The following is a 24,752-nucleotide window of genomic DNA, read 5'->3' on the forward strand; positions in this document are numbered from 1 at the left end:
GGCATGAATTAGTCTTCTTCAAATGTTTTGACAAACTGAGAGTGTGGTGCTTAGGGAAAGAATAGCTTCGCGGTGTTTGTGTGAACAGACATCTTTTTAAAACAACTTGAGCCTGTGTGCTCGGCTCGATCATTGAAATAACCGCAGGATAATTCTGAGTCCGAGCTCTTTGGCTTTTTGTGTTCTCCTGGTGCTGACCCTCCGAATGCCCAGCACTGGAAGCTGCCTGAATTAATGTCTCTTACTCTCCTTTAAGGAATCAGAGTCAGGACACCCCTTAAGATGGAGGAAGAACAGTGTGTGCCTGATCTCACCCTCTTCCTGCATGTGTGCACAACTGTGAGGGCAACTGAGGCCAGCCCGGCATCCCCTGGGCTAGCCTTGTCCCTTGCTGTGACCGTCGAGCGCTTCATCGGTGATCCTATGCTCATTTTCACCTGCTCCGCTCTGGTGCTGCCAGCAACAGATGAGTGGACAGTCAAGCCTATGTTGTTCTTGGTCAGTGTGGTTGCTTGGCCATACGACAGTACACAGGGCACATTTGGCCAGGGAACAGTTATTATTGGTACCTGGAATCAGAAGGCAAAGAGCAGAGTGTGCTCGGGCATTAGCTCTATACACAAAAACAATCCCTGGCTCTCAGCCTTTTGCGGGAAACGTGGCCAGGACTAGGGCAGGAATGGCATGGGTAACCTGGCCTGCCATGTCATGTTCTTGCAGCACTGTGTCAACCTCCCCATCTCCTCTTTACCAGGGGATCTGATGCTTCTGTACCCCAAAGACGAACGTGTCAGACCCACAAGAGACACAGGCCACCGGTGTGGAATGGTGGCTTTGTCCCCGAATCAGATGAAGCCAGGTAGAGAAAAGAATGAAGTGGGAGGACCACCCGCATGGTGAGAAGTGGAGATTTGTATCTGTGCTACGTGCCCACAATATCGGCTTTCGGCTCTGGAGGAGACCTGAAGCAGCAGGACCCACTTGCTACTTTCCAGAAAATCATCCATCAGCCGACAGCTTTCCCAAAGGCCTGTGCCAGACAATGTCCTTGAAGGCAATGGTGTCAAGGTCAAGGGTTGTAGATGAAGGTGCAGCCAGCTAAACCTAGGGTAGGATTCAATGAAAAGGGGAAAGTCAAAGACGAAATTATAAACAGGTGCCACTGCCCTTCCCGAGGGGAGAAGCTTCAGCCGGGTGACGCCCTGTTGTGTCCAGAGCTTGTGATCTTGGCCTGGCCCAGTGTAGAGAGGACACAGCACAAATAGCCATCCACGCTGCTTTCTGTGGCCTGCCTGACAACTGCCAAGTGTGTCAGGTCAGGTGTGTATGTTTTGGCCCCCTTTACGCTTCGCAAACACTGGGTCCACACCCCCAGGAGTCTTTGATTGGTGCAACAGGACTCCAAAGTCAATCTCAAAGCTTTACCTGGTTGTGCTGATGGCTTTCTGCCACCACTGGGTGCTGCTCTTCAGTACCAGCCAGACAGAACCTCTTTGTTTGCAAATAGTAGAAAATCAAGCAATAGGAATCTAGATCAAGCTTGAGCAGAAAGGAACATTTATAGACCTACTGGGGTGTCTCATAGAGCTGAGCGGCCGGAAGGTGTTTGGGGCTTGAGGGAAAATAAGCTGGACTTGGGGGTCCGAACACCTTCAGGCCACTCCCTCTGCTCTCTTCTGTGCTCTGTCTTCCACCTCTATGTCAGTGTTACTGTGTTCTCAGTTCCCAGGATTGAACACAGCCGCCCCTGGCCGGGCGTGGTGGCTCACGCCTGTGATCCTAGCACTCTGGGAGGCCGAGGCGGGAGGATCATTTAAGCTCAGGAGTTCAAGACCAGCCTTAGCAAGAGCGAGACCCCATCTCTACTAAAAAATAAAAAGAAATTAGCTAGACAACTAAAAATATATATTTAAAATTTAGCCGGGCATGGTGCGCATGCCTATACTATAGTCCCAGCTACTCGGGAGGCTAAAGCAGGAGGATCGCTTGAGCCCAGGAGTTTGAGGTTGCTGTGAGCGAGGCTGATGCCACAGCACTCTAGCCCTGACAACAGAGTGAGACTCTGTCTCAAAAAAGAAAGAAAAAAGAAAAGAAAACGCCTCCCCCACCTCCCACCCTGACAGCTGCTGCATTTGCTCTCTCTAAGTGCCATCTAGAAAACTCCTAGGGAAAAGCCTCTGGGAGGAAGGAAGCACATGCTCGGCGCAAACACTGTGACTAGGAAAAGGGACGAAAAGCACATGGATAGCAGAGGAGAAAGGCGCGTCCTAAGGACCCCAATGGGAAACCATCTGGGAAAAGAATAAAAGGAGGTACCGCTTGGCTTCCTGTCTTTTCCTTCATTCCTCGCTCTGCCGCTCACTTTACTGCCCCTCTCCCTTCTGTCTCTCTCTGTCTCTGTCTCTGTCTCTCTGTCTCTCTCTCTCTCTCTCTCTCTCGTCAGGCATGCCAAGTCTTTCAGAAATAAAAATTACTCCTATACACACATACACAAACACACACGCAGAGGAGCTGTGGTTAAATGGGACTCTAAGGAAGCAAATTAAGTGCTGTGGGCCTGATAACTTTATTTACTTATTTGTTTACGTTTCCCAGGAGAAAAGACCAGAAAAGGCTTCCCCAATTCCTAAACTACCTGGAGCTCCTGTTCCACGACACTCCACACACTGTAATTATTTGTGTAACATCTTTCTCCCTCCCTGGACTGTAAACATGACACAGGCAGACTTGTGACAGCTTCAGTCGCAGTTGGCTTCCCTGCGTCTAAGTCAGTGTCTGGGCATACAGTAGGTGATCAATAAATGGTGAATAAACGGAATGAATGAGTGGACAAATGAATGAGGTTAGTGCGTTCTCCTACTGCCAGGTTCTCCACGAAAGCATCACGTCAACGGCTCCTGGCAGCCCTACTGACTTCGCTACCAATAATCACAGTTAACAGTGCTTTATATTTTTTTCAGAAGCCTGATCAAAGAGATTGTCACATAAGTAAGTTTGATTCACATCTCGCTCTTTCTCTCCATGTTTCCTTAATTTGTTAGCAAGAAATAGTAATTCTTTTTTTCACTTGTTTGTCAAATCTGCCCTCTCCTTTTTCTTTCCAAGTGAGCTTTCTCGCCTTTTCCGTGCATCATGGTGAGAGTCTCCAAACCAGCCCCATCTCTCCCCATCACGTCAGAATCAAATTAGTCATCCTAAAATGTCAATGGTACCATATTATTGTGCTGCTCAAAAAAAAAAAAACACAAAATGCCAGTGCAGCTGGCTTTCTGCAGGATTAAGTCCAAACACTGCAGGGTAGCGTTCAAGGCTCTCCACACCGGAACCTCTGCCTCCTCTTCCCATATGACCTCTTACCGCTCCTCAGCAGGAACCCTTTCCTTGAACAAGGCAGCGTGCTGGGGAACACTACATATTTTGTAGGGCCCAGTGTAAAATGACGATGCAGGGCTCCTTGTGCAAAAATAATTAGGAATTTCAGGATGGTAGTAACACAGCATCAAACCAAGCATAGGGCCCTTCTAAAAAATGAAGCTTTGTGATAGCACAGGTCACATGCTCTTGGGGCAAGCCCTGGACAGGACATGCCATGTTTACTCCAGATTCAAGTTTTTTTTATGCACGTTATTCTCTTGGTCAAGAACGTCCTTTATCATCTAACCCATAAGAGACTCACTTGAAAATTTAAAGGTTCAATATTTCTGCCCTTGGTAGCCTTTTACAAATATATATTCTTTAGTAATATGTTGCCTAACACTTTATCTAACCCAAGTGTGTATGCCTTCTCTTCCCCACTAGATTACTCATGCCTTAAATTACTTTGTGTCATCCCCAGTGTCTAGCAATGCCTCAACAAATAGCAAAGAATTGTTAAATATTTTTTCAAGAAGCAGAATTGGTAAATACATGCATGAGTGCACAATCACCAGGTTGGCCTGGTGATCCGAAAGTCTTCTATGATATCCATAAAAGTAATATTAATAGCTGTTCTAGTTCACACTTTCCTCTAGAGCTGCGGTCCCCAACTTTCGAGCCCATGACCTTTAGTAGCCTGTTAGGAATGAGGCCACACAGCAGGTGAGCGGCGGGCAAGGGAGCAAAGCTTCATCTGTATTTACAGCCGCTCCCCATCTCTCACAACCCTGCCTTATTCCGCCTCCTGTCACATCCACGGTGGCATTGGATCCTCATAGGAGCTCCAACCTTACTATAAACTGCGAATGCAAGGGAGCTAGGTTGCTCGCTCCTTATGAAAATCTAATGCCTAATGATCTGAGGTGGAGCTGAGGCGGTGATGCCAGCGCTGGGGAGCGGCTGCAAGTACAGATTATCATTAGCAGAGAGGCTTGACTGCACAATAAATGTAATGCTCTTGAATCATCCTTAAACCCTCCCCCCAATCCCCGGCCATGGAAAAAATTGTGTTATATGAAACCGGTTCCTGGTGCCAAAAAGATTGGGGACCGCTGCTCCAGAGGGTCACTTTGGGACCCTGCATTTCACCCTTGACCTCTTAGAACTCTTGGTGGGATATTACTTTACAATCTGGAAGCTCTTTCCTATACTTTGAACATAACACTAAGAACTATTATAAGAAATATTGTAATCTCATGGGAAAAAATTTGAGATTAAGGGAAATCTCAGAGCTCTGAATTTGGAGACTCACAAAGAAAGACCTTGGTCAAAAATGAGGCCAAGTATCATGAAATGTTAGCCCTCCAAGGAGCCTTTGAGATCATCAGCTCATCTCTCTTGCTTTAAAGAGGAGGAAACTGAAGCTCAAGATGTGAAGAGTGTTGACCAAGGTCATATAACTATTTAGTGGGAGGAGCAGGGCCTCGTCTCCCAAACTCTTCTGTGACTTGCAAGGCACAACCTGCTGATATATTGGGGCAGACAGAACTTTGGGAGACCTTCTAATCACTACCTGTAGACATTTTGTTCGTGTGCAAAGCAGAAACTGAATGTAGACACAGCTTATTTAAAATAAAAACATACAGGCCGGGCGCGGTGGCTCACGCCTGTAATCCTAGCACTCTGGGAGGCCGAGGCGGGCGAATTGCTCAAGGTCAGGAGTTCGAAACCACCCTGAGCAAGAGCGAGACCCCGTCTCTACTACAAATAGAAATAAATTAATTGGCCAACTAATATATATAGAGAAAAAATTAGCTGGGCATGATGGTGCATGCCTGTAGTCCCAGCTACTTGGGAGGCTGAGGCAGCAGGATTGCTTGAGCCCAGGAGTTTGAGGTTGCTATGAGCTAGGCTGATGCCATGGCACTCACTCTAGCCTGGGCAACAAAGCGAGACTCTGTCTCAAAAAAAAAAAACAAAAAAAAAAAAACATACAATTGATTTTTTACAAAATCCTGGAATTTGGCATCTAACCATCCAACATTCAAATTATGAAAAGGGTTTTCATTGAGACATAGGGCTTGCTGCATATGCAGAACGTGGACACAGCGTACACGATATAGAGGGATGAATGGGCAAGCAGCATCATGGGTGTGATGGAATGATGGCTCTTGTAGTTGCCAAGGACGCTGGTTGCTAGGCAGGATACAGAAGATTCTAACAGCGGCCAAGAGTCCATGGTAAGAAGGTGCTGCAGAAGAAGTGAAAGCCCACCACCATCTGCTGATGTAAATGGAAGCTTCCCTGTTCTGCTGTTGCCAAGGGAGCTGGCTTCCATCCTGGAATTGGGAGCTTTCCAATGCTCTGGAGCCTTCCCTGTCCTGCAAGGAAGATTCCAAGAACCAAGATGGGTTGGGGGAACAGGGTTATGTTGATACCCCCACTCTTCACTCCTGAATAAAATCACTCACATATCCTGAACAATGTCTTTTAGGAGGTCTGAGACTTTTTGAACCAAATCATAAAAAGAGCATATTTAAGGTGGGAGGGGTTTAGGGTGTCATCCAGCCTGGTGATTTTAAAACTCTGCTCCGTATAGCCCTGACGTTTTGTGAAAGCTTCTGCTTTTATTGTTGCCCTTTGTGCAATTCTTTTCTTTCCCTGTAAAATTTTTAGTTAAGTATATATATTTTCAGTGCTTTTTTTTTAAAAAAAGTTTGAAACCACTTAATTCTAACCTAGTCCTTCCCTTCATGGGTAAGGAGGTTGGAGCCCAGAGAAAGGAATTTCTTGCATTATTATTTTGAAGTGTTGTTAGAAAAAGACATGTGGGTTTACTCAGCAAAATCTGGGGAGTTATTTTCACCTTCCCACATAGTCAAGGCAGAGCCATTCCTAGAGGGACTAGAATTCGTGGAACATTTGTAAGAAAGAGAGGAAGGTGGCTTTGTGGATTCTGGATGTATGGCTGCCACAGTGAGTACACATCCTTCGTTTTCTTCATTGGTCACCCTTTTTAAAATAATTTTGCATTTTTTTCTTCTCCAAAAAGGTGACTTAGCAAATATGTTATAAATATAAATTATTTTATGACTTTAGTAAAGTTTAAATGCAAATTAATTTATGTCAGAAAAAAAAACACCTTGTCAGGCCATGCATTCTGGTGTTTCTATAGAAAATATGACATTCTTAGAAGATACAGAGGTTGCAGCAAGAAGGCTGACAAGTAGGCCAAGCAAGACTGCAAGGAATTTACTTAAAATAAATGGCAGAGTTGGGTAGAGAAAAAAAAAACAAACAAGTGAGTAGAGAGAAGATAGAAAGAAAATCAATCACCATGTGAATAATATAATGGTGTTAAGAAAGTATTGTATCCATGGCAACATGGGAGATGAATTGGGAAGGAATGATGCTCTGAACAGTGATGATTTATTTGGATGGGCAAAATAGAAGATGGATACACAGATTCCAGTAACTTTTCTGTGATTCTTGGAATGATAAAACTTGATGGGCTCATGTGGTACACGGGATGGACAAGAACTAGCAATTTCCAAAGAATTGGGGAACACTAAGATACCTGGTGTTATTGATTAGGGACAGCAGTATTGCTGAGAGCATTAGGAAGTCTATACCCATTGGAGGAAAAGGCAGCTGCTTCTCCACCCTGAATGTCAAAAACGGGAGACAATTCTGGGTTTCAGTTAGAGATCCCACCCTTGTCAGTGCAGCCCAGACTGAAGCACAACTGGGTAATAAGCTTACCTGAACAATTATGGCCCCCAGTTTGGTGCCTCCATATTATCCAAACAGTTGAGCAAATAGCCAGATTCATTCTGAAATTCTCACAGCAAATCATTCATGTAAAAATATGTTTTGTTTCTTCTTTTCTTTTCCTTCCTCTCTCCCTTCCTTCCTTTTCTTTCTTCTTCTCTTTCTTCCTTCCTTCCTTTTTTCTTTCTTTCTTTCCTTTTGCTATTTTAAAATATTAATGGGGTGCAAATGTTTTTGATTACATGGATCACTTTTGTTATGCTTGAGTCAGGGCTATAAGTGTGCCCATCACCCAGATAGTGTTCATGCACCCATTAGGTAGGATTTTGTCCATCCAGTCCTCTCCTTGCATGATTTCCACTGAGTTTTACTTTCCTGTGTGTGCATGTGTGCTCATTAGTTAGTTCCGATTTAATAACGAGTACATGTAGTATTTGTTTTGCCATTCTTTAGATACTTCACTTAGGATAATGGTCTCCAGCTCCATTCAAATTGTTGTAAAAGGTATCAATTTATCCTTTTTTATGGCTGAGTAGTATTCCATGATATACATATGCCACATTTTGTTAATCCGCTCATGAATTAATGGGTACTTGGGTTGAGTCCACACCTTTGCAATTGTGAATTGTGAGGCAATGAACATTTGAGGGCAGGTGCCTTTTTGATAAAATGACTTATTTTCCTTTGGGTAGATACCCAGCAGTGGGATTGCTGGATAAAATGGTAGGTCTACTTTTAGTTCTTTGAGGTATCTCCATACTGTTTTCCATAGAAGCTGCATTAATTTGAAGTCCCACCAACAGTGTGTAAGCATTCCTTTCTCTCTGCAGACACACCAGCATCCATTGTTTTTGGACTTTTTAATAAAAGCCATAAAAGCCATTCTACCTGGGGTAAAGTGAATATCTCATTGTGATTTTAATTTGCATTTCCCTGATTATGGGTGACATTGATCAGTTTTTCATATGTTTATTGGCCATTTGTCCATCTTATTTTGAAAAACTTCTGTTGATGTCTTTTGCCCACTTTTTAATGGGATTGTTTGGGTTTTTTTGTTTTTTTTTTTCTTGCTGACTTGCTTGAGTTCTTTGGAGATTCTGGTTATGAGCCTTTTATCTGATATATAGCATGCAAATATTTCCTTAGCTGTGCAAAAGCTTTTTAATTTAAATAAGTCCCATTTATTTATTTTCCTTGTTGATGTATTTGCTGTGGAGTCTTCTTCATAAATTCTTTGCCTAGGCCTATATCTAGAAGAGTTCTTCTAACACTTTCTTCTAGCATTCTTATGGTTTCATGCCTTACATTTAAGTCTTTTATCCATCTTGAATTAATTTTTGTGAGTGATGAGAGATATGAATTCTGTTTATTCCATAACATTGAGAAGGAGGAGATCCTCCCCAGCTCATTTTATGAAGCCAGTATCACCTTGATGCCAAAGCCAGGAAAGGACACAACAAAAAAAGAAAATTACAGACCAATATCCCTTATGAACATAGATGCAAAAATCCTCAATAAAATACTAGCAAGCTGAATTCACCAGCACATCAAAAATATAATCCACCATGACCAAGTAGGCTTTATCCCAGGGATGCAAGGATGTTCAACATATAGAAATCAATAAATGTATTTACCACATAAACAGAAGCAAAAACAAAAAATCATATGATGACCCCAATAGATGCAGAAAAAGCATTTCACAAAATTTAGCACCCTTTCATGATAAAAATCCTCAACAATCTAGGCATAGAAGGAGCATGTCTCAAAATTATAACAGCCCATTCTGTGAGTTGTCTATTTGCTCTAATGATAGTTTCCTTGGCTGTGTAGAAGCTTTTTGATTTGATCAGATCCCATTTGTTTATTTTTGATGCTGTGGTGATTGCCTTGGGGGTCTTCCTCAAGAATTCTTTGCCTAGGCCAATATCTGATGGGGTTTTCCCAACATCTTCTTCTAGGATTAGGTTTCATGCCTTATGTTTAAATCTGTTATCCATCTTGAGTGGATTTTTGTGAGAGGTGAGAGGTAGGGATCCTGTTTCAATCTTCTGCATGTAGCTATCCAGTTTTCCCAGCACCATTTATTAAAGAGAGAGTCTTTTCCCCATTGTATATTTTTGTCTGCTTTATCAAAGATTAGGTTACCATATGCAGATGGTTCATCTCTGGAATCTCAGTTCTATTCCAAATATCGATGCTTCTGTTCTTGTGCCAGTACCAGGATGATTTAACTATTATTGCTTTATAGTACAGCTTGAAGTCAGGAAGACTGATGCCTTCCAGTTTGTTCTTTTTACTTAAGATTGCTTAAATTATAACAGCTGTATATGACAAACCCTCAGCCAATATCATACCAAGTAGGAAAAAGTTGAAAAGATTCTCCCTAAGAACTGGAACACGACAAGGGTGCCCACTGTCACTACTTCTATTCAACACGGTGCTGGAAATCCTAGCCAGAGCAATCAGGCAAGAGAAAGAAATAAAGGGTATCCAAATCACGAAAGAGGAAGTCAAACTATCACTTTTTGCTGACAATATGATCTTTTATCTAGAAAACCCCAAAGACCTCACCAAAAGACTCCTGGAATGGATAAATAAATTCATCAAAGTCTCAGGTTACAAAATCAATGTACTCAAATCAGTAGCATTCCTGTACACCAATAACAGTCAAGCTGAGAGTCAAATCAAAGACTCAATATCACTCACAATAGCTACAAAGAAAGCAAAATACCTAGGAATATACTTAACTAGGAGGTGAAAGATCTCTACAAAGAGAACAAAAAAATACTGAGGAAAGAAATTGCAAATGACACAAACAAATGTAAAAACATATCATGCTCATGGATCAGTAGAATCAATATTGTTAAAATGTCCAGACTACCGAAAGTGATTTAAAGATTCAATACAATCTCCATGAAAATACCAATGTCATATTTCACAGATCTAGAAAAAAATAATTCTACACTTCATTTGGAACCAGAAAAGAGCCCAAATAGCCAAAGCAATCGTAAGCAAAAGAACAAATCTGTAGATATCACCTTACTAGACCTAAAACTATACTACAAGGCTGTAGTAACCAAAACAGCATGGTATTGGCACAAAAATAGAGACATAGACCAATGGAATAGAACAGAGTACCCAAATATAAAACCATCCACATACAGCCAACTGATCTTTTGCAAAGCAGACAACAACACACACTGGGGAAAAGAATCCCTATTCAATAAATGGTGCTGGGAGAATTGGATAGTCTTCCTTCCTTCCTTCCTTCCTTTCTTTTTGTTTCTTGATTTCTCTTTTTCTTTGAATCAACTCTCTGTTGGGCCCAGGGAGACAGCTCATGATGTGGGCAAAAGTATTGCCTTACACAGCAGAGTTCTGCCAGTCACTTAGCCTGTCTCTTGTTTCCCTCCTGAGGCAGGGCCTTGGGTGCACCTGATTTGTCACATCTTTAATTCTCTATTAAGTAAACATGAATTAATTAGCCATCACTGGAGTAGGTATTCACACACACAAACACACACATACACATTGTTCCTACAATAAACAAAAAAGGGGTTTTTTCCTATTCTCATTGACTTTTTTACTTCCTCTTTCTACTTTTTCCCACTTCCTCTTCTTTTCCCCTAAAATCCTCGGTACATTTAGAATTGACTCATATTCAGATTTAATCAGATTAAACATTTTCTACCTGTTGTATGTAAACATTTATAGGAATACATAGCACTACTCTCTCATCTGACATGTTTCTTCTATTGCTGGTATAGGTATAAGCTACATGCTACTTTTTGTTCTCTTGAAATCTTATAATTGCTTGGAAACCATCCTGAAGCCCTGGTTTGGGGAATCTAAACTGGAATTTTTTAACTAGGGGTTCAGCCTAACCCAAATTAGACTCCCACACCCTATAAATAAATATTTTAGTCAGTATAAACCTAGTTTGACACACAACAAAACAAAATATTGGAGGTTAGACTATACAGAAAAAATAGAAACAGATTCAATGTTGTATATGTTGTATGACAAGCATTATCTAGAATCCATTGCTATGGAAATTAATGATATTAGAACAATTAGTTAACAATTTAAAAAATAATTAGAGCCTTTTGTAGTATATACACTAAAACTAATTCCAGATGCATCATAAAGTCAAATGCAAAAACCAAAAACATAAATATATAAGAGCTTTTAAATGATACATAATCTAGGATGTGGATGATCCCTCTAATTATATATTAAAGACAGAAATCATAAAAGAATATTTTGATTGTATATAGAAATGTTAAATGCCAAAAAATAATTACAAAGTTGACAGATAATCTAAAAACCAGGGGAAATTTACAACATAAACAGCTATGTTTAATGTATGTCAAATATAAATCGCTCTCCTAAATCTATAAGAAAAGATCCCAATGGCAAATTTGCCAAAAAAATATTATCAAGTAGTTTGCAAAAGCAAAGATACTAATAATAGTCAAGTTTGACTCATTAGAAAGTATAATGAGACACCATTATTACTTAGCAAATTAGCAAAGTTTTATTCCTCCTTTAATGGTAGCCTCCATCGTTAATAAGGGTATAGTGAAATTGGGCACTCCCTATAGTCCTAGTAGGAGTGCAAAATTATACATCTTTACTGGAGGGAAAAAATTAAATATACAACAAAAAGAAATTAGTTAAATAAATACTGGAGTATAGTTAGATACTATATAGCCATTAAAAATGAGTCTCCACATACACGCAGACACCAAAAGTAACAGCATATTGCAAGCAAAAAAAGCAAGACACAGAACAGTATTGAAACATGCTCTCATTTTTGCACCTATCATATTTGCTTATTTTTATTTCTCAAACCTACCTTTTCCTCCGAATTTCCTGGAATGTTTGCTAAAATGTATTCCCAGTCTACCGCAGACCTCCTAAACCATAGTATCCAGGAAAAGGGACCAGGGAAATTCATGATTATCAGGCTCCCAGGCGATTTTTATATCAGATAAATTGGAGAAATTCTGATCAAATCTAATGTAATCTCTTCCTTCTGTTTATATTCAAACTGAGATTCGAGGAGGCTCTGGGACCTGTCTAACGTAGCAGCTATTTAGTAGCAAAATGGGGTCTAGTATTACGAGTGCTGTATTCCAGATGAGCAATCTCTTTCGAGAGCACCTTGCTTATTCAGACCAATAGTCTTACATTTAACTCCCAACAACTTCCCCCTCCGTCTGTCAGACAGGTAACAAGATTTCTCAATGCCATTGTTTCACATTCAGGAACGACCTTTCTTTGTTGATAGCAAATGGAAAGTTTTCCATTTCCACCGTTCCCTAGCAATGTGACATTTTCAAACAGTAGCACAAAGCTCTTTAAATAGAAAAGATCCATTTCCACTGTATCGTGACTCAGTGTAACAGCCACAGGATTCTTCTCAAACTTTCCTAAAAATGTCATCTTTGGGCTGGACTCAAGAGGCACATTTCAGCCAAGGAGACACATTTTCCACTCTGTCAGGAATGAGCGAGCACGGGGTTGGAACATAAAGTGTTTTGCAATCCTCAGAAAAGCAATACTTCTCACCAAAACCATGGCAACAACTCCATGTGATGCCATCGGAGCCTGGGATCCCTCAGGAGCCCCATCCTAATTGGAGACCTGGCCGGGGCCATCACCTGTGCTGGTCACAACAGCCAGGAAGCTGCCTGTTGGCTCCAGAAAGAGAATGGTACCCTACCTGACTGTTGCCATGGAGACACTGCAGGCAGTGATTCTGAGCTGAGTGTCCCTTATGTTGAGTTATGCAGGGGGACAGGTAGCAGAAAACAACCTTCATGTTCTAGTGGATTCTGATTCTTCATTTTAAAAAAGCCCTTCCCCCCCGCCAACCACCACCAAATGGGAGAAATGCACTAAAACACAAGGTATAACATGGCAAAATTTACTGTTTTCCCATCCAAATAGTTCCATTTGGAACTTGCACCCATGAGACAGAAGTTCAAATCCAAAATCATGGGATGGAAATTTGCTTGCCACGTCATAATATGTCCATGGCCTTGGGTGAGCACTTATGTGTTCTGGACCTTAGAGGCTGTAACCTGAGGGTAATACATACCCCTTCAGGATTATTGGGAGGTGCCAATGATATGATTTACAGAAAAACGTCTATCCCTGAAACTGGCACTTTTCGATTCTCAGTAAGAATTAGTCCCCTTCCATTTCCTTATCAGGAATTATCAATGTCAGAGAGATAGGGAAAAGAAAAAGAAGGGAACAGAAGACAAAGAACTGATCTGTGATGAGTTAACAACTCACCTTCTTCTATTTGCCCCATTTTCAGTCTTTTCCACCTTATTCTGCATGCTGTGTTACCTGTGTGCCTTCAGTCCTCTCTTCCTACAAATGGCATAGGACAGTCCCCCAGGGACTGTCAGCCCTGGGCATGGACGATGAAGGCAGTTACGACTTTTTAAAGGGCACACAATAGAGTTTTGATTGCAGCCTAAAGCTCCCTTTTCTTGTTCAGATTCTGTAACCAGGAACAGACGGGGGACCCTTCTCCTGAAGCAACCATCATCAGTATGAAGCATGAAGGTGTTTGAGAACTTTGTAGAGTTTAGAAAGTGGTTAACTCACTAACTCCCTCCCAATAATGCTGTGAAGTTGGTGATTATTATTTGCTTTTAATACTAATGTCATTCCTATCTACACATGGGAAGAGGCAAGGACTCGTAGGCATAGACTTACCCCAGGTTACAGAGCTTGGCAGAGTGAAAGGTGAATCTGTGTTTCCCATTTCCATTGGCCTTGACCTTGCCTCTCTTTGGCATCGAGAAAGGCCTGCCCACCAGCACTGGGCATGTGGCAGAGGTGACTGTCTATGTGATAAAAGAAATGCCACAATGTCCATCAATCCTGATATTTCCCTCCTCTTCAGCCTGCAACTGTCAAGACACCTGCACAGCTGCCCCTGGGCACTTCTCTCCTGAGTGGCTCTGATGCCTCTCTTGGGCACAGGCAAGTGACATCTCTCTCCAGTGGTGTGCAGAGACGCTTTAGCTCCCATCTTGAGTTCCGGCCCAAGCTACATGCAGAGAACCCAGACCTGGTTCTTCACTATCCTTGACCCACAAGTCTCTATGCATTTTTAAATAATCATTAAACAGGGGGTGGCTTCTCTGACCGAAGAGGCTTTACACTTATTCCTGGATTGTAGAGTATTAAAGGGACATATTCCTCCTCCTTTGGGGAGGTAGGTGCTTCGGGTGGTGGTAGAACTTGCTACTCAGTCCCTAAAATTCATTTTGGAGAAAAAGCACATGATAGAGTTGTCAAGAAACATTTATGTTTTTTGTTTGTTTTTTTTCAAAAAAAACACAAGGTAATATAAGATTCTCCCTTCCAGACATGAAAATATATATTTGTCTAGAATAACGTAAACAGTGGAACACTGGGACAAGAATAGCCAGACGGATAAGGAATCAGAATGCAGAGTCCCAGACTTCTGAGTAAAGAACCCACTTGACACAAACATTTGACTTTCAATCCTGATAACAATGGCCCAAAGAGTGCAAAAACAGGAAAAAAACAGCTTTGGTTCTAGACAACGTTAAGAAAGACTGACATCCAAATGTCAGACCCATAAGAGAGGCCGGGCGCGGTGGCTCACGCCTGTAATCCTAGCACTCTGGGAGGCCGAGGCGGGCGGATTGCTTGAGGTCAGGAGTTCAAAACCAGCCCAAGCAAGAGCAATACCCCATCTCTACTGTAAATAGAAAGAAATTAATTGGCCAACTAATATATATAGAAAAAATTAGCCAGGCATGGTGGCGCATGCCTGTAGTCCCAGCCACTCGGGAGGCTGAGGCAGGAGGATCGCTCGAGCCCAAGAGTTTGAGGTTGCTGTGAGCTAGGCTGACACCATGGCACTCACTCTAGCCTGGGCAACAGAGTGAGACTCTGTCTCAAAAAAATAAATAAATAAAAGAACCACAAGAGAGACTTCTGCTCTGATAAAACACATTAGGACGACATAGAAAAGACACCAAGAACTCACTTCCCATCACCTCTCAAGAATAATCATATGGCCCCAAAAGAAGTGAAGAGAAAACTCCACGAATACCTTTCATTTGTAAGTGGCTGGAACTGGGAGTGGGGAGAAGGCATGGGCCAAAAAGCAACCCTCTGCACAGAGTATTTTTAGCGACAGTGGATCAGTGGAGGTTTGCCAAGAGCTCTGGGAACACAAGGGGCCACCGCACACAGAGAGCAGGGAGGGCGGGAAGGCCCTGCTCAGCAAGGCACAAGAGGGCGTCCGGGAAGGGGCCAGCCGTGCGAGAGTAGAGGGCAAGGGCCACTCCTTTTAGACCTGGAGCACTGACCCGCCAGCCAGGCTTCCAGCTTCAGACGGAAGGACCACAGCAGCTTCCGCATGATGAGAGTGACAAGGCCAAGGAAAAGGGGCAACCCAGCCACACTTTGGAAGCAGAAAGAAAACCAGAACAACTGATCGGGAGCACTGTGGTTACATGTACCAAAGCCTTCAAATGTGACACTTCCTGTGACCAAATTGCTCTACTTCTAGAAGTATTTCTTAAAGTACTATCAAAGGTGTACTCAAAAATTAACTACAAAGCATGTCCATTGCTGGCTTTTAATGGTAAAAACTTGGAAACAAAGTTTGTGCCCGATAATGTCCATTTGGTTCAATGACTTATGGAATAACCAAAAAAATGAAAACAAAGAAATATTCTGCAGCTAGTAAAATGGCATCATTTGAAGGATATTAAGTGGCATGGGAATAGATCTGTGACATGTGACTAAGAGCACGTAACGAAGGGAAACTTACAATGTGATCCCACATAAACGTACAGGAAAAAGGACCGCAACTTCATGAATCAAATATTAATAAAAGTTATCTCTAGTTCAGAGGTTATGTCTCCATCTGTCTGGGCTGCCATAACGAAACAGCATAAATTGAGTAACGTATTAGCCACAATAAATTTATTTCCCACTTCTGGAGGCTGGAAAGTCCAAGTTCAAGGTACAGGCAGATTTGGTGCCTGGTAAGGGCTACCTTTCTAGGTCAAGGTCACCTTCTCGTTGCTTCCTCATATAGTGGAAGGAACAAGGCAGCTCTCCTGGGCCTCTTTTATAGGGCACCAACCCTACATGTGCCGGCTCTGCCCTCCTGACCTAATCACTTCCCCAAAGCCCTGCCTCCTGATACTATTAACTTAGGGGTTAAGATTTCAATATATGACTCTTGAGGGGACAAAAACATTCAGGCCACAGCAGATGAGTACTTTTACTCCCGGAAGCTTTTCTGTATTTTGCGATGCTTTTGCATTGAGTATGTATTATTTTTGCTTTTCACTGCTTTATCCCTTTGTGCTACATCCTGAAAGGACAGTTAAGCTCAATCTTCTTCAATTCTTTTAGCTCACTAATTCATTTTTTGACTATATTCATGATGATATTCAGCCATCCATTTGAGTTTGTCTATATTTTTTAATTTTTCTCAGATAATCTGAGTTTTTATATTTCAGCATATTATGGGGGTACAGATGTTAAGGTTACATATATTGCCCATGCCCCCCTCCCCCCTTGAGTAAGAGCTTCAAGCGTGACCATCCCCCAGATGGTGCACATCTCACTCATTATGTATGTATATACCCACCCCCTCCTCCCCCCTCCCACCTGCCTGACACGCGATAAGTGTTATTCCTATATGTCCACTTAGGTGCTGATCAGTTAATACCATTTTGCTGGTGAGTACATGTGGTGCTTGTTTTTCCATTCTTGGGATACTTCACTTAGTAGAATGGGTTCCAGCTCTATCCAGGAAAATACAAGAGGTGCTAGATCACCATTGTTTCTTAAAGCTGAATAGTACTCCATGGTATACATATACCACATTTTATTAATCTACTCATGTATTGATGGGCACTTGGGTTGTTTCCACAACTTTGAAATTGTTTAATTGTGCTGCTATAAACATTCATGTGCAGGCGTCTTTTTTGTAGAATGTCATTTGATCTTTTGGGTAGATGCCCAGTAGCGGGATTGCTGGATCAAATGGTAGTTCTACTTGTATCTCTTTAAAGTATCTCCAAATTGCTTTCTACAGAGGTTGAACTAGTTTGCAGTACCACCAGCAGTGTAGGAATGTTCCTATCTCTCCCCATTCATGCCAACATTTATTGTTTGGGGACTTTTTGATAAAGACCATTCTTACTGGAGATAAGTGATATCTTATTGCAGTTTTGATTTTCATTTCCCTGATGATTAGAGATGTTGAGCAGTTTTTCATATGTTTGTTGGCCATTCTTCTGTCTTTGTTTGAAAAATTTCTGTTCATGTCCTTTGCCCACTTTTTGTTAGGGTTGTTTGATTTTTCCTTGCTGATTTTCCTGGGTTCTGAATAGATTCTAGTTATCAGCCCTTTATCAGATGCGTAGCTTGCGAAAATTTTCTCCCATTCTGTGGGTTGTCTGTTTGTTCTCTTGACAGTTTCTTTGGCTGTGCAGAAGCTTTTTAATTTGATAAGGACCCATTTATTTATTTTTGTTGATGCTTTGATTGCCTTTGGGGTCTTCTTCATCAATTCTTTGCCTAGGCCAATGTCTAGAAGAGTATTTCCAACGTTTTCCTTTGGAATTCTAATAGTTTCACACCTAAGGTTCAAGTCTATTACCCAGCGTGAGTTGATTTTTGGGAGGGGTGAAATGTGTGGGTCCTGAGTTTGTCTATTTTAACTAAATTTTCTTTGATCTTCATTATTTTTCGAAATTTTTAAATTGCAGTAAAGTACCATCTTTTTTTTTTCCAGGAAAACCTGGCAAAGGAACTATGAGAGTGTTTATTTTTCTTCACCAACCAAACTATGCAAAAGTATATGATTCATTCAGTATTCTTTGTCACAAAATATGTAAAAGCAAAAAATTAATTGTATCTAAAGTTTTGTCATCCCTCCCTCCTTTTCTTTTTTCTTTTTTTTATTTTAGCATATTATGGGGGTACAAGTGTTAAGGTTATGTATATTGCCCATGCCCCCCTCCCCCCTTGAGTCACAGCCTCAAGCGTGACCATCCCCCAACCGTTGCACATCTCACTCTTTGTGTTTGTATATACCCCATCCCCCCCACCTACCTGACACCCTTGGACATATAGGAATAACATTTATCAAAATGTACCATCTTAATTATTTTTAAGTATACAATTCAGTGGCATTAAGTGCATTCGCATTGCTGTGTAACCACCACTAATCTTGCAAAACTGAAGCTCTGTACTCCCCATTCCCTTTGCCCCCAGCCCCTGGAAACCACTATTCTACTTTCTCTATGGGTTTGACTACTCTAGGACCTTTATAAAAGTGGAATCATACAGTGTTTGTCCTATTGTAAGTGGCTTGTTTCACTTTGCATATCCTCAAGCTTCATTCAGATCGTAGCATGTGTCAGAATGTCCTTCCTTTTAAAGCTGAATAATATTCCATTGTATTCATCAACTACACTTTGTTTATCTATTCCTCCATCTGTGGACACTTGGTATTGCTTCCACCTTTGTGCTATTGTGAATAATGCTGCTATGTGTGCAATGGACACTATTCAGGTGATGGGTACCACTAACAGCCTAGGACTCATCACTATACTGTATATCCATGTAACAAAACTTGCACTTGTACTCTGTAAATCTATTGAAATATTAACAAGAAAAAGAAAATCGTAAATAGTACAATTGAGGACTTGGCACCTAGAAAGAGATCGTGGCTCATATCAGAACTTTGGCAAATGGAGAAGCTGACATTACAATCAGTGAGCAAAGGAAATTGTTCAAATAAATGACAGTGACATATAGTTTGCCAACTCTTTGGAATAAATTAGAGTTATAGCCTACCCTCAAGCATATACCAAATTCCACATGTGGGAATACTATAGTCAAAGGCAAAGGATGTAAACACACGTGATAGGTGTCAGGCACGGGAAGACACAAACTGAACTGGAGAAGGGAGTTTGTGTGGGAATAGCTTGTGCAGGAAAAGACCTCAAAGGCCAGAATAAGCAGCCACCATAGGATGCTGCACAAAGTAATCGTATGAAACTAGAGTTTAGGGAAATTAGTCTGGTGATGCTGTGGAAGGTATGCTGCCGAGAGACAGCCTGCTAACAAAGATGTGAGGTGATCTAGCCTAGATCTGAATTGATGGCTCTTAACTGTTGTGAGTCCTAGAGACTTACTAAAATTTGATAAAAGGCATAAGTCAGTCCATAGAAATATGCACATACACACATGCAAGCAACATTTTTGCATACAGCTTCAGGGAATTGGTGGAGCTCTTGAAGACAAGGTTCTTTGCAGGGGATTTATTTTATACTTAGCAAAATTGAGTTATTTCCCCAACTGGTATGTCATGGCCATGAGAATAGTAACTGTGCTTTTCACCGCTGTATGCCAACAGCAAGCAATGTCTTTCACATGGTAGGCAACCAAATGTGTAATAAATGATTGAATGCATATAATGAATGCATGCCTTCAATCTTTCTAACTGTAGAAAAACCTGCAAGTTATTAACCAAAAAACAAAGAGATGGAAATGAGTGATGTCAACGCTTTTTTTTTTTTGAGACAGAGTCTCACTTTGTTGCCCAGGCTAGAGTGAGTGCTGTGGCGTCAGCCTAGCTCACAGCAACCTCAAACTCCTGGGCTCAAGCAATCCTGCTGCCTCAGCCTCCCAAGTAGCTGGGACTACAGGCACATGCCACCATGCCCAGCTAAATTTTTTCTATATATATTAGTTGGCCAATTAATTTCTTTCTATTTATAGTAGAGACGGGGTCCCACTCTTGCTCAGGCTGGTTTTGAACTCCTGACCTCGAGCAATCCGCCCGCCTTGGCCTCCCAGAGTGCTAGGATTACAGGCGTGAGCCACCATGCCCAGCCACAATTTCTTTATAGTAGATGCACAGAATGCATTTTTCCCTCTACTAGCTCATCTTCAATATCATCCTTTTGCTATTTGTAATGTACCTATTTCTTCAATTCCATTTCCTCTGAAGATGTATCTCTCCTTCTTTAGGAATTTTGCTAAAAAGGTTTTGTAGCTACCTATTTAGAGATGATACCCCAAATCAGTGTCCTAGTCCTGACGTTTCAATGTCCTAGTCCTGACCTCTCAGCCTTTCTCCAATCCCAGGTCTCAACTGCTTTTCGGGCACATTATTTATTATTTACCAGGTCACCCCCAAATTCAGATTATCTAAAATTAAACTTACCATTTTTTCAGACTTCTTTTCCAACTTCATTATCCTGCAACTCTAAGGCATAGTCTCATTTTTAACATTTTTGGATTAGAGATGCTTAAATTTTGGAGGCCTTGGCTCTGTTTAGGAATTCTGATGGCTGCTATGGACCCACTCCCAAGGGGAAAAAAATGCAATTTGCAACCATAGTTGCACACATAAAAAAGCTAAATTTCCTACAGCATATGTAAATACCTCAGGCTAACAACCCCTTTGATAGATAGTAACACATATTTCTATTCTCCTCATATCACCACATTCTTCCAATTTATTTTGTTCAAAATGTTCTGCATATTTTCCTCTTTCGTTTCCATTTCTATTGCCTTCATCCAACTCAATCTAAGTCAAAATAGCTTAATGTCTAGAGAACTTAAAGAGTCTTCAAATTGGCAGATTCTTACAACAGGAGAGCTCTATAAACTTTTCTCTTTATTAGATTAAGATCCGTAATATTAAAAGACAAATTAATTGAGAATTCTTACTTAGAACTGGTATAATGTGTATGTAGAATGTGTTATTTGATGGAGAGGTTGGAAAACAACTTATTCCTATCACAACATTTTGACAGAGTTCATTGATAAAACCATCTGGGCTTGGATATTTGTATATGGGGGGAGGAGGGAGATTTATAATGATCAACGCAATTTATTTCATAAACGTAATGCTATTCAAATTTCATGTTTTTTTCTTCAATTTTGGTAAGTTGTAGTTTTCAAAAAATGTATCCACTTTACTGAAATTGTTAAATTTATTGTCACAAATTTGTTAATGATATTCTTTTATTGTCTTTTAAATGTCTGCTTTCTGTCAGTGAATCGAAGCTGTTAAATTTATTGGCATAAGTTTGTTAATTATATTCTCTTTTAATGTCTATGGTGTGTAGTTACAACCAATTTTTTATTCCCTATATTGGTAAATGTTCTTTTTTTCTTGATAGTCTAATCAGGGTTTTGTCAATTTTGATGATCTTTGAAAAGAACCAGCTTTTGGTGTTGTTAATTTTCTTTACTACTTGTCTGTTTTCTACTTTAAGGATTTCTGCTCTAGCCTTTATTTTTGTTTAACTTCTACTTACTTTGAGCACACCTTTTTTAAAATCTTAAGGTAGAATGCTAGGTCATTGATTTTAAACCTTTCTCCTTTTCTAATATAAGCATTTAAAACTAAGTTTCCCTCTAATCACTGCTTTATCTGCATCCCGTAAGTTATAATATAGGCTACTTGCAATATGAGATAAATTTTAATATGTTGCATTATTTCCCTTGTGATTTATCCTTTGACCTATAGATTATTTAGAAGTGTACTGTCAAATATTTCCCTTAATAGCATATTGCTTTGGATTTCTAATTAATTTCAATGATCAGAAAATATGTTTTATATGAGTTCAATTATTTCAAATTTATTTTTTAAAAAACAAAAAACTTCCTTTATGGCCTGGTATGTCTTGGTGAATATACATACCATGCACACTTGAAACAATGTCTATTCTGCAGTTGTTAAGTGTAGTGCTCTACAAATATTAATTAATTAAATCAAGATGTTTGCTATCGTTGTTCAAATTCACCATGTCATTAGTGATGTTTTTATTTAGCTCTATCAAATGCTGAGAGAGGACTCTTCAAGTCTCCTGCTCCGACTTTGAAATTGTCCATTCCTTCAATTCTGTCCATTTTTGATTCATGTATTGTGAGGTTCTGTTATGAAGTGCATATCTATTTATAATTGCTATGTCCTTCAAATGAACTCTCTCTTTTATAATTATGAAATGTAGTTTACTCTACTGGTATTACTCTTGACTGGAAGTCCATTTTATCTTATATTAATAAAATTAATATTCTTATGTTTACTGTCTGCATGGTGTATCTTCTTTCCATCTACTTACTTTTGGCCAACCTGAGTCTTCATTTATAAACTGTGTCTCTTTCAGGCAACACATAATTAAATTTGGCTTTTGTTTCATTCCTTCTGATAATCTCTATTTTATCTGAGCATTTTGACTATTACAACTTAATGTCATTATTGCCGTGATTGAATTTAGATGTACCATTTTATTATTTGCTTTTTGTTTGCTTCTCTACTTTTTGTTCTTACGTTCCCTTTCTTACCTTCTTTTGGATTACTTGATAATTTTTAATCATGTAATTTACCAAATTTTTTTAGTTACACTTCTTCGTATTTTTATTTATTCAATAAATTAAATAAGTGCTTTAGGGATTACAACACAATCCTGAATCTTGCACAGTAATGTACTTGTAGTTAATTTTATACCACTGCACGGAAAGTGTGGAAACTCTGCAGTCATGAGGGGTTCTCATAGCTGTCATCCATGTTACATGTATGTGCCTTAATAGCATCACGAGACAATGTTAAAATTTTACTCTAATGATATATATATATATTCTTAAAATTAACAAGAAAAATAAAAATACTTAATTTTTATTCAGATAGTTACCATTTCTGGTACTCTTTATTCATTCCTAGATAGCCAGGTGCTCTTCTCATATCATTTTCCTTCATCCTGAAGAATTTACTTAAACATTTCTTGCAGTGAAGTCCATTGGCAAGAAATCATCTTATTTTTTCGTTGCCTAAAAATATCTTTATTTCACTTTCGTTCCTAAAGGACATTTTCTATTGTTGACAGTTTTTTTGTTTTTCTGCTTTTGTTTCTGTTTTGTTTTTTAAATTCTAGCTTCTGTGGTTTCTGGAGAAAAGTCTGTTGTTATTTAAACCAGTATTTTCCTTTATAGAATGCGTTTTCCCTAACTATTTTTAAGATTTTTTTTCTTTATCTTTGATTTTTCTAGCCATGGAATTATTATATACCTCAGTGTGATTTTCTGTGAATATGTCAGGTTTGGGGTTTTTGAACTTTTTGAGACTGTAAATGTATTTCTTTCATAAAATTTGGGGAGTTTTTAGCCATTATTTCTTCCTCTGCTCTTCTGAATCTCTAATTACCTGATGTTAGACTTTTAGATATTGTCACACCAGCCCCTGGGGCTCTGTTCATTTTTTGTCACCTCTTTTCTCTCCTTCAGTTTGATCTATCTTCAAGTTTACTGACCCATTCCTCTGATATTCTTCTATTATGCCCCTCCAATATTGTTTTCATCTCAGATGTTACACTGTTTTAATACTTCCATGTGGTTTCTTTTTGTGTTCTATTTTGCTATGAAGATTTCCTACCTTTCTCATTTCAAGCATCCTTTCTTTTACTTTATTGAACATAGTTGAAAATGTTGAAAATAACTACTTTAAAGTCCTTGTCTGATAATTCCAACATCTGGCTCATCTCATGGTTAGCATCTGTTTATTGTCTTTTTTGTTTGAAATGGGTCATATTTTCCAAGTTTTTTGTGTGTAATTTTCGATTGTATGTTGGACATTGTGAGTCTTCTGTTATGTAGACTCTGAGTTCTGTTGCAGTCCTCTGGAAATAAAAAACTGATGTTTTTTATTTTAGCAGATGATTAATCTAGGCAGATATAAACTTTAAGCTCTCTCTTATGTATACGATGGTTCAAATCTCAGTTTAATTTTAAGCCTGTGCTATGCTGCTGTGAGTCTGTTCCATGGAAGTCATTAAGGGATCAACCTAAAACTTGCAGGGTTCATGTACAAAATTGAGGGACCTCCTGTTTCTCCAACTCTCTTCCCTCATGATTTCTCCATCATTCTCTGGTGATCCACCATGTTGTCTGGCCACTTTTTCATAATTCCTCTGGTCAGAGAGATGAGCAGGGGTTTTGTTATGATTATTATTAGAGTTTTAGTTGCCTGTGACCTGCCACTCATGACAACAGCCCAGTCTCAGAGCAAAGCTCCTCAAAAAGGGAAACAGCCCCACCTAAGCCACTTAAGTCCAAGTTTGAACTCCCCTCTGTAATCTGCCCCATTTTGTTCACTGTTCAGAATCCTCAGATAGCCACTCAGGGTTATGCATCTATTAAGGGGGCAGAGATGGGATTTGACCCCAGGGGAGACTCTGAATTCCCTATTGGTATCACAGGCTGCCACCCCAGCAGAATTTGATGATATTCATCTTGTGAACAACACAGCAGGGAGAGAGGGCGTGTGGCACTATGACAGTAGCATTGACTTCAAAGAGGAGACCGGTGTTCTAATCCTCGCTTGGTACAGACTTGCTGCAAAACCCTGCGACCCCATCAGCTTCTCTCCGCCTCCATTCTCTGCGTCTACGACAGAAATAAAAACGTACTTCACAGTGATTTTCAGAACTATTCTAGAAATAAAATGAAAAGACCTATCAACGTATGATGAAAATATGTGATTGCAATCCTATTTAGCACCACTCACAAACTAACACTTCATT

General features: G+C 40.1%; 1 protein-coding gene across 1 annotated transcript in view; it reads left to right on the forward strand.

The window, feature by feature from the left end:
- Nucleotides 1-24,752, forward strand: part of MYOCD (myocardin) — a 98,540-nt gene that overhangs the window by 14,152 nt on the left and 59,636 nt on the right. The window lies entirely within an intron of this gene.

The sequence above is a fragment of the Microcebus murinus genome, chromosome 18 (assembly GCF_040939455.1).
Source record: "Microcebus murinus isolate Inina chromosome 18, M.murinus_Inina_mat1.0, whole genome shotgun sequence".
NCBI classification, from domain to species: domain Eukaryota; kingdom Metazoa; phylum Chordata; class Mammalia; order Primates; family Cheirogaleidae; genus Microcebus; species Microcebus murinus.